The sequence below is a fragment of the Apodemus sylvaticus genome, chromosome 13 (genome assembly GCF_947179515.1).
Source record: "Apodemus sylvaticus chromosome 13, mApoSyl1.1, whole genome shotgun sequence".
Lineage (NCBI taxonomy): Eukaryota > Metazoa > Chordata > Mammalia > Rodentia > Muridae > Apodemus > Apodemus sylvaticus.
This window is the reverse complement of record NC_067484.1, coordinates 95,531,042-95,540,777: the sequence shown is the minus strand read 5'-3', so window position 1 is coordinate 95,540,777 and position 9,736 is coordinate 95,531,042. Positions and strand designations below refer to the sequence as shown.

Genomic DNA, 9,736 nt, shown 5'->3' with positions numbered 1-9,736 from the left:
GGTTTTCATGGCAAGTCATTTTATTTGTTGAGCAACCTCAAGAGCCACATATTGTATTTACTTTTATTCTGCTCAATTTATTAAACCTGGTTTAATGTAATTTCTGATGTAGATGAGTTTAAGTCTATCAGCAGATTCAGTTACTGTTTCTCATGTTACTTTTGTTTCTTCATTTCTGATATTTTTGTTTTTTTAATATTTCTATTTTTTGGAGATTTGATTGCAGTATTTTATACATATTCTTAAACCATGAGGACAATCTTCTACTAGTGATAGAAGTTAAGATCAAAATGGAGTCAAGATTTTTACAGAATCCACGGCCTGGGATGGAGGCAGCCAAGGACAGGCCTGGGCAAGTCTGGACAAACCCGGGCAGGCAGGCGGGCTGGGCCTCCACCCAGGGTCGTTAAGACATTCCAGGAACTGGCTGGTCATAAAGATAAGGAAGTTGCCTAAGCCACCTCAGCTGAGTCAGGGGCCATCTGAATTCCCTCCCCCCTCCCCCCCCACAATAGATAAGCTTCTCACTCTCCCCCCCCCCCATTGCTGATGCGCCCGATCTGCACATACTACCCACTGATGTAATTGTGTATGAGTTGACCAATCATGTAAAAGCACGAGAAACCCCTTTACCTTTCCTATAAAAACCCCTAGCTTCTGAGCTTCAGGGTCGGCTCCTCTGTCTTTTGCACAAGACACGTGTCGACCCAGAGCTCCGCCATTAAACTGCCTCGTGTTCTTGCATCAAGCTGGTCTCTCGCATTTCCTTGGGTGTGCGCCGACCCGAGACTCAAGTGGGGTCTCCCGTTCCGGGGTCCTTCATTTGTGGGGACTCGTCCGGGATTTCCGTAACACTCAGGAACCCCGAAGACCCCTTGGAGGTACGTTTGTGTGAGTTTGAATGTCTGAGTGCGGTGCCATTGTGTCTGTGTTTTTGGTTTCGATTTGTGCCTGAACAGAGCAGAAGTGGAACCCTCCTCTTGCAGCTGCCACTGTGAGCTGTAAGGATCCAGCGGCTGCGGAGGGGGACACCCTGGAACCGCAGGCTGCGAGCCTGGAGGACGCTCCAAGGGTGGGAGGCAGTCAGGCGTGTTTTTCCGGAACGAAGGAGATGGAGTACTCCTTCTCCCGGAGAGAGAGAGTGCGGAATCCTGCACCTTTGGAGATTGCATTTGGTTGGTTGTTCAAGACCAGACGTGGGCAAGTGTGTGTGGACATACTGGTGACTGTTGCCTGTGTCTTGTTTTTGTGTTTTTTGTTACTCGAGATGGGACAGACAGTGATGACCCCTTTGTCCTTGACTCTGGACCACTGGACGGACGTTAGGGCAAGAGGATGGAATTTGTTGGTAGAAGTTAAGAAAAAGCTTTGGCGGACCTTCTGCACCTCAGAATGGCCCACCCTTAGAGTAGGCTGGCCACTCATAGGGACTTTTGATTTGCCCATTATTGGGGCCGTGAAAGCTGTTGTCTTTCAGGAAGGACCCGGAGCACATCCAGACCAGCAGCTGTATATTACAGTGTGGGAGGATCTAGTGAGGTCCCTGCCCGAGTGGGTACAACCGTTTCTCACCTCTCATCATTCCTTGGTAATTCGGCCGTTCAGCCCTCCTCCACACCCCCCTTCTCTCCCCAAAATTCTGGCTGTTCTGGAAGGAGCTGCTGCGGACAAGAAACCGAAACCACCGCTGAAAGAAGATGGAGGACAGGGCATTCCACTGGAGTCCGTTCCAAAGATCTACCCTGAGATAGAAGAAATCCTCAAGTGGCCCACTCCCCCACCCTATCCCCATGCCCCGCAGCCCACATCCCAACCCTCGGCTCTGACAGCCCCTCCTCCCACTCCAGCTCCTGAAGTCGGGGAGAGGGAGGGCCCCTCCACAGGAACAAGGAGCCGGTGAGGAGCCACCCCTGAAGGACCAGCTGACTCCACAGTGGCACTTCCCCTTAGAGCTGTCGGGGCACCCCCGGCTCCAGATGACCAGAATGCCTTACAGCTTTTACAATATTGACCTTTCTCTTCCTCTGACCTCTATAGCTGGAAAACTAACCACCCCCCTTTTTCAGACAATCCAGCAGGACTCACAGGGTTAATAGAATCTCTGGTATATTCACACCAGCCCACCTGGGATGATTGTCAGCAGCTTCTGCAGACCCTGTTCACTACTGAAGAGAGAGAGAGAATTGTTCTTGAGACCCAAAAGAATGTTCGAGACAATGCTGGGCACCTTGTCCAGACCCCAGAAGGGATAGAGGAAGGATTCCCCTTGTCGCGTCCTCAATGGGATTATAACACTGCACAAGGTAGGGAACAGCTGTCCAATTACCGTCGGGCTCTAGTGGTGGGTCTCAGAGGTGCCGCACAAAGGCCCACAAATTTGGCTAAGGTAAGAGAGGTCATGCAGTGACCGACTGAACCACCTTCAGTTTTCCTGGAAAGGCTCATGGAGGCATACAGAAGATATAACCCCTTCGATCCTACATCTGAGGGGCAACGAGCCTCTGTAATCATGGCTTTTATTGGGCAGTCGGCCCCTGACATTAGAAAGAAATTGCAACGGATTGAGGGACTGCAGGATTATATAATAAGGGATTGGTTAGAGAGGCTGAGAAGGTGTATCACAAAAGGGAGACAGAGGAAGAGAAGAATGAGAAAAGAGAGAGAGGAGAGAGGATGAGGATAGGAGAGAAAAAAAGGCAAGAAAAGACTCTGACTAGGATACTGGCCACAGAGGTAGACAGAGACAGGAGAGACAGAAACAGACAGCTAGGGAACCTGGGAGGCTGAAGGTGGCAGGAGCCAAGGAGACCCAGAAGAAACCACCCCCCTTTGGGGAAAGATCAATGTGCTCATTGCAGAGAAAAAGGTCACTGGGCCCGTGAGTGCCCCAAGAAGAAGCAGGGGACAAAGATATTGTCCCTCAAGAATGATGGAGACTAGGGGAGACGGGGCTCGGCCCCCCTCCCCGAGCCTAGGGTAACCCTACATGTGGAGGGGACTCCTATAAGTTTCTTGATTGATACAGGTGCAGAATACTCGGTACTGAAAACTCCTCTGGGTAAGGTCAAAAATGAAAAAACACTGGTAACCGGGGCTACGGGACAGAAATCTTACCCATGGACCACCTCTCGAACAGTAGACTTAAGGAAGAATGTAGTAACCCACTCATTTCTAGTCATTCCTGAGTGCCCTATACCCCTACTGGGAAGAGATTTGCTGACAAAATTAAAGGCACAAATAACCTTCACCCCCTCTGGACCGGAATTGTCCTGGGGAACTGCACCTCCCCAGGCTCTGGGACTATCTTTGCAATTAGGAGAAGAATACCGATTTATCAGAAGAAGGCAAAGGCTGCCACCCCTGAGGGGCTGAAGGATAGGCTTGATCTAGTTTCCCCTGGCTTGGGCTGAAATGGAAGGGATGGGAATGGCAAAGCAGGCCCCTCCAGTAGTGGTAGAGCTCAAGTCTGGAGCCACCTCCATTAGGATCCGGCAGTACCCTATTTGGAAGGAAGCTCGGGAAGGGATACGTCCTCACATTGACCGGCTAATCCATGAAGGGATCCTGGTCCCCTGTAAATCTGCTTGGAATACGCCCCTCCTTCCAGTAAAGAAGCCAGGGACGGGTGATTATCATCCTGTACAGGACCTTAGAGAAGTTAACAAAAGAATACAGGATATACACCCCACTGTTCCCAACCCTTATAACCTGCTCAGCACACTGCCGCCTGAACGAGCCTGGTATACAGTGTTAGACCTTAAAGATGCTTTCTTTTGTCTGAGATTGCACCCTAACAGTCAACCCCTGTTCGCCTTCCAATGGCGAGATCCTGAGAGCGGCCGGACGAGGCAGCTCACCTGGACCAGGCTGCCTGAAGGGTTCAAAAATTCTCCAACCCTGTTTGATGAGGCTTTACATCGGGGCTTGGCTCCTTTTCGAGCCCACAATCCACAGGCGACCCTTCTGCAATACGTAGATGACCTTCTCCTTGCGACCGAGACACGCGAGGAATGCGAGCATGGGACACAGAATCTCCTGGCTGAGCTAGGTGAGTTCGGGTACCAGGCTTTGGCTAAAAAGGCACAGCTGTGCCAGACGGAGGTGACCTATTTGGGATACACCCTGAAGAATGGACAGCGATGGCTCACAGAAGCCAGAAAACGGACAGTGATGCAGATCCCGACCCCAACCACCCCTCGCCAGGTAAGAGAATTCCTGGTAACGGCGGGGTTCTGCAGACTCTGGATCCCAGTGTTTGCCACCCTGGCAGCCCCCTTATACCCTTTGACCAGAGAAAAAGGGGAATTTGTGTGGACTAAAGAACACCAATTGGCCTTTGATACCCTTAAAATGGCGTTGCTACAGGCCCCCGCTCTAGCACTACCTGATCTGAAGAAACCTTTTACCCTGTACATCGATGAGAGAAATGGAGTAGCAAGGGGGGTTCTTACCCAGACATTGGGACCTTGGAAGCGCCCTGTAGCTTACCTGCCAAAGAAATTGTACCCGGTAGCCAGCGGATGGCTCTCATGTTTACCGGCAATTGCAGCTACTGCAGTGCTAATAAAAGATGCTGATAAACTGACTATGGGCCAAAATGTGACCATAGTGGCCCCGCATGCCCTCGAGAGCATCATCAGGCAGCCCCCAGACCGTTGGATGACTAATGCCAGGATGACCCACTACCAGAGATTATTGCTGACTGAGCGGGTGACCTTTGCTCCACCTGTTATTCTCAACCCTGCCACCTTACTACCTGAGACCGACAAAGCCCCCATACACCACTGCGGGGATATACTGGCTGAGGAGGCGAGACCCGGTCAGACTTAACTGATCGTCCCTGGCCTGGGGCCATGACTTGGTTCACCAACGGCAGCAGCTTCATGGTAGAAGGTAAGCATAGGGCTGGGGCAGCGGTAGTGGATGGAAAATCTGTCATATGGGCCAGCAGTTTACCTGAAGGGACATCAGCTCAGAAGGCGGAGCTCATTGCACTGATCCAGGCCTTGAGGCTTGCAGAGGGAAAAGTTGTCAATCTACACTGACAGCCGGTACGCCTTTGCAACCACTCACGTTCATGGAGCAATATACAGGCAGCGCGGATTATTAACTTCCACAGGAAAAGAGATTAAAAACAAAGAAGAAATTCTTAGCCTGCTAGAAGCTGTTCATGTGCCCTGCAAGGTGGCAATCATTCACTGTCCAGGACATCAGAAGGGAAATGGGCCAATAGAAAATGGAAATCAAATTGCAGACCGGGTAGCAAAAGATGCAGCACAAGGGCCACAAATTTTAACCATTAAAGCCCCATCACAGCCAGCCGAGGAGATTTTAGAAAGCGGACTCTCACAAGAGAAGAGGGGCTAGAATACCTGACTAATATACATCGCCTCACCCACCTGGGATTAAAAAAGATGATAAAGCTGGTCGGTAAGTCCCCTTATCGTATCCCACAGCTACACAGGATAGTAGAAGACTTAGTAAAGAATTGCCAAGCGTGCGCACTCACTAATGCAGTGTCGAACAGAACAGAACCCGTGGCAGAAAACGTTTAAGAGGGGATAGACCAGGGACCTATTGGGAAGTTGATTTTACTGAGGTAAAGCCAGCAAAGTATGGAAATAAATACCTTCTAGGTTTTATAGACACTTTCTCAGGATGGGCGGAGGCCTTTCCCACCAAAAGAGAGATGGCTAACGTGGTAGCCAAGAAGATACTTGAAGAAATTTTTCCTCGTTTTGGAATACCTAAGGTAATTGGGTCAGACAACGGACCTGCCTTCATCGCCCAGGTAAGTCAGGGATTGGCCAGACAACTGGGGATAAATTGGAGGTTACATTGTGCCTATAGACCCCAGAGTTCAGGACAGGTAGAAAGAATGAATAGAACTCTAAAAGAGACGCTAACTAAATTGACCTTGGAGACCAGCGGGAATGATTGGGCAGCCCTTCTCCCCTATGCCCTGTTCCGGGTTCGGAATACTCCCAGAGCTTCAGGCTTAACACCTTTTGAATTAATGTTTGGGGCGCCCCCACCCATTCACATAATCACAAAAAGTAGAACATGTCCTGATGTATTCCCCTCCCCCGTCCCTTCGTCTCGCCTTCTAGCCCGTTTGAAGGCTCTCGGGATCGTACGAAAAGAGATCTGGGAACAGCTGAAAGAGACCTACACGGCGGGTGACTTGCAGGTGCCACACCACTTCGAAGTAGGAGATACGGTCCTGGTGAGGAGGCATCGGGCAAGGAACCTCGAACCTCAGTGGAAAGGACCCTACCTAGTACTGCTGACCACACCGACTGCCGTAAAGGTAGAAGGAATCCCCACCTGGGTCCACGCCTCACATGTTAAGAAGGCTCCCCCCGGACCTGATCGAGATGAGTGAGCTCTGGAAAAGACTAATAATCCTCTTAAGCTACGTCTACGCCGCTTGCACCCCACTGAAGATTGATAATCCCCACACTCCCCTATCTTTGGTTTGGCAGATATCAGACACTAGCACGGGGCGAACTATAGGTAGGACTCAAACTGTTGCACCTCCAGGCACTTGGTGGCTGGATCTCGGATTCTGTTTTCGCTCCACGAATCCTGTCACCAAGAGTATGCCCCCTAACATTGTTCGGAGCAAGGGGTTTTACGCCCTGGGACCACTGATTCTGGGGGCTGTGGAGGGCCAGATGAATTCTTTTGTAGGCGTTGGAGTTGTGTAACTTCAAATGATAGAGATTGGAAATGGTCTACCAACTTAGCCAATCGTATAACCTTTTCCTTTGTGAATTCAGGACCGGGATGACAAGTCACTTTTCCCTGATTTGCAGACAAGCCCTGTTCTCCTAAGGACCTAGACTATATAAAAATCTGGTTCACTGACACAGGGAAACGCACCCTCTTACCTATGTGGTTAAGTGGGTTGTCCTGGGGACTGGTTTACTATAACCAGGGGAGTAAACCTGGATCCCTGATATCGATCAGACTCAAAATAGAGAGTCCAGCCCCAGTACCTGTGGGACCAACAAGATTCTTCCAGAACAAGGCCCCCCAGCCAGACCCAAACCCCCAGCCCCTGTGACTGCCCCATCTATTCAAAAGACAGTGAGACCTCTTAGCACCATTGCCCCCCGCGGGCCCTCAACCATGATCCCCACATATCCATCAACAGGGCAGAGACTGTTTAACCTAGTCAGAGGGGCTTTTTATGCCCTGAACAGGACTGACCCATATGCAACTGCCGACTGCTAGTTATGCCTGTTGTCAGGACCCCCCTACTATGAAGGTATTGCCTTTAATGGGGATGTCAATGAAACTTCTGATCATACTTCCTGCTCATGGGGGACAGGAAAGAAGTTGACCCTGACTGAGGTAACAACATCAGGAGGGAGTACAGGACATTGCCTCGGGAATCCCCCTCCCCCCACCGACATCTATGTGGCAGAACTCACTCTATGAGTAAGGCAAAAACTGGGTCCTACCTTGTACCCTCCCCGGCCGGCTGGTGGGCCTGTAATACAGGACTCACCCCTTGTGTGTCAACTAGTGTTTTTGACCCCTCTCATGATTTTTGTGTTATGGTTCAACTTTTACCTTGAATGTACTATCACCCTGCTTCCTTTTTAGATGAATATGTCAGCAGAAGAATGAAGAGAGAGTCCATTTCTGTAACTCTAGCAATGATGATTGGGGCTGGTATTGCAGCAGGAGTAGGGACGGGTGTGGCGGCCCTAGTAGAAGGAAGACAAGGGGCTCATTCCTTTCAGTGTCTTAAAGAAGCTGTAACTGAGGATCTAGAAATGCTTCAAAAGTCCGTTGATGCATTAGAGAAATCCTTAACCTCCTTATCTGAGGTAGTATTACAGAATAGAAGAGGATTAGACTTATTATTCTTAAAGGAAGGGGGATTGTGTGCAGCTTTAAAAGAAGAGTGTTGTTTTTACGCAGACCACACAGGAGTAGTCCGAGATTCCATGCAGAAATTAAAAGAAAGGCTTGAGAAGAGAAAGCGAGAACAAGTAGAGTAACAGGGATGGTTCGAATCCTGGTACTCCAAATCCCCATGGATGACCACCCTGTTCTCTGCCCTTTCAGGACCTGTACTTATCATCTGCCTGGTCTTAGTCTTTGGCCCGTGTCTAATAAATAAGGGCATCGCTTTTGTTAAAAGTAGAATAAATGCTGTACAGCTTATGGTTCTGCAACGACAATATCAACCTATGCCCAGAATGATAGAAGAGTATGATTACCATTTTTCTGAAAGAGATATTGGGTTCTAAAATTCTAAGATTAGAATTATGAAATAAGAGAAGAGGGAAATGATAGAAGTTAAAATCAAAATGGAGCCAAGATTTTTACAGAATCCACGGCCTGGGTTGGAGGCAGCCAAGGATAGGCCTGGGCAAGTCTGGACAAACCTGGGCAGGCGGGCTGGGCCTCCACCCAGGGTCGTTAAGACATTCCAGGAACTGGCTGGTCAAAAAGATAAGGAAGTTGCCTAAGCCACCTCGGCTGAGTCAGGGGCCATCTGGATTCCCTCCCCCCCCCCAGCCCTTCTGTTGACAATAGATAAGCTTCCCCCTCTCCCCCATCGCTGATGCGCCTGATCTGCACATACTACCCACTGATGTAATTGTGTATGAGTTGACCAATCATGTAAAAGCGCGAGAAACCCCTTTGCCTTTCCTATAAAAACCCCTAGCTTCTGAGCTTCAGGGTCGGCTCCTCTGTCTTTTGCACAAGACACGTGTCGACCCGGAGCTCTGCCATTAAACTGGCTCGTGTTCTTGCATCAAGCTGGTCTCTCGCGTTTCCTTGGGTGTGCGCTGACCCAAGACTCGAGTGGGGTCTCTCGTTCGGGGGTCCTTCACTAGCATTCCCTGTTAAGTACCCAGGACCCCACAGCTAAAGAAACTTTTTAAATGTAATTCTGTTCCTTACTGTGGGCTTAACGCTCAAGCTTCACCCAGTTTCTCCCAACAAGAACTGATATGTTAGAAGATGGGGAACTTATGGCACAAAGCACATGTCTAGCTGGGCCAGCTTTGGCTATAGATGTCAGGTGCTAATAATAATAGGAGATATCAAATGGCTGCAGTTCTTGGATCAAGAAACACTACCAAAACCAGAAGCTGTAGATGAAGTCGCAGATGAACTACAAATCTTCCCAGCCTTGTTAAATAGTACATAACCATTTTCACATGGAGTGATAAAGGAATGCACAGCTAAAATGTGGAAAAAACTACAAACAGTCAGGATTTTATGTTTATTATAGCTGTAATACTGTCACCTACTTCCCAAAAAATTACATGTATTCATTTTACCATTTTGAAAACAAGGAGTCTTTCTATATATCCCAGGCTGGTCTCAAGCTTATAACTTTCCTCTTTACTTATCTAAGTACCTGGAATTATAGGCTCACAGCATCAAATCCTACATATTCTTGAATTACTGTTTTTTTTTAAAAGATTTATTTATTATATGTTAGAACACTGTGCTGTTTTCAATCACCCCAGAAGAAGACACCAGATCTCATTACGGATGGTTGTGAGCCACCAGGTGGTTGCTGGGATTAGAACTCAGGACCTTCGGAAGAGCAGTCAGTGCTCTTAACCGCTGAGCCATCTCTCCGGCCCGAATTACTGTTCTTAAATACTGAACTTTCCTTGTCATATAAATATTAAGCTAGATCTATCCATGTTTTGACATGCTTTCCTCCCCCAGCCTTTGAGCGGGAATTCCTGGGTTA

The 9,736-nt window shown here is 48.9% G+C and overlaps 1 pseudogene; it reads left to right on the top strand.

Moving 5' to 3' along the window:
• Positions 1-1,267: 1,267 nt before the first annotated feature.
• LOC127663988 (uncharacterized) lies at positions 1,268-5,751 on the top strand (annotated as a pseudogene).
• Positions 5,752-9,736: the final 3,985 nt, after the last annotated feature.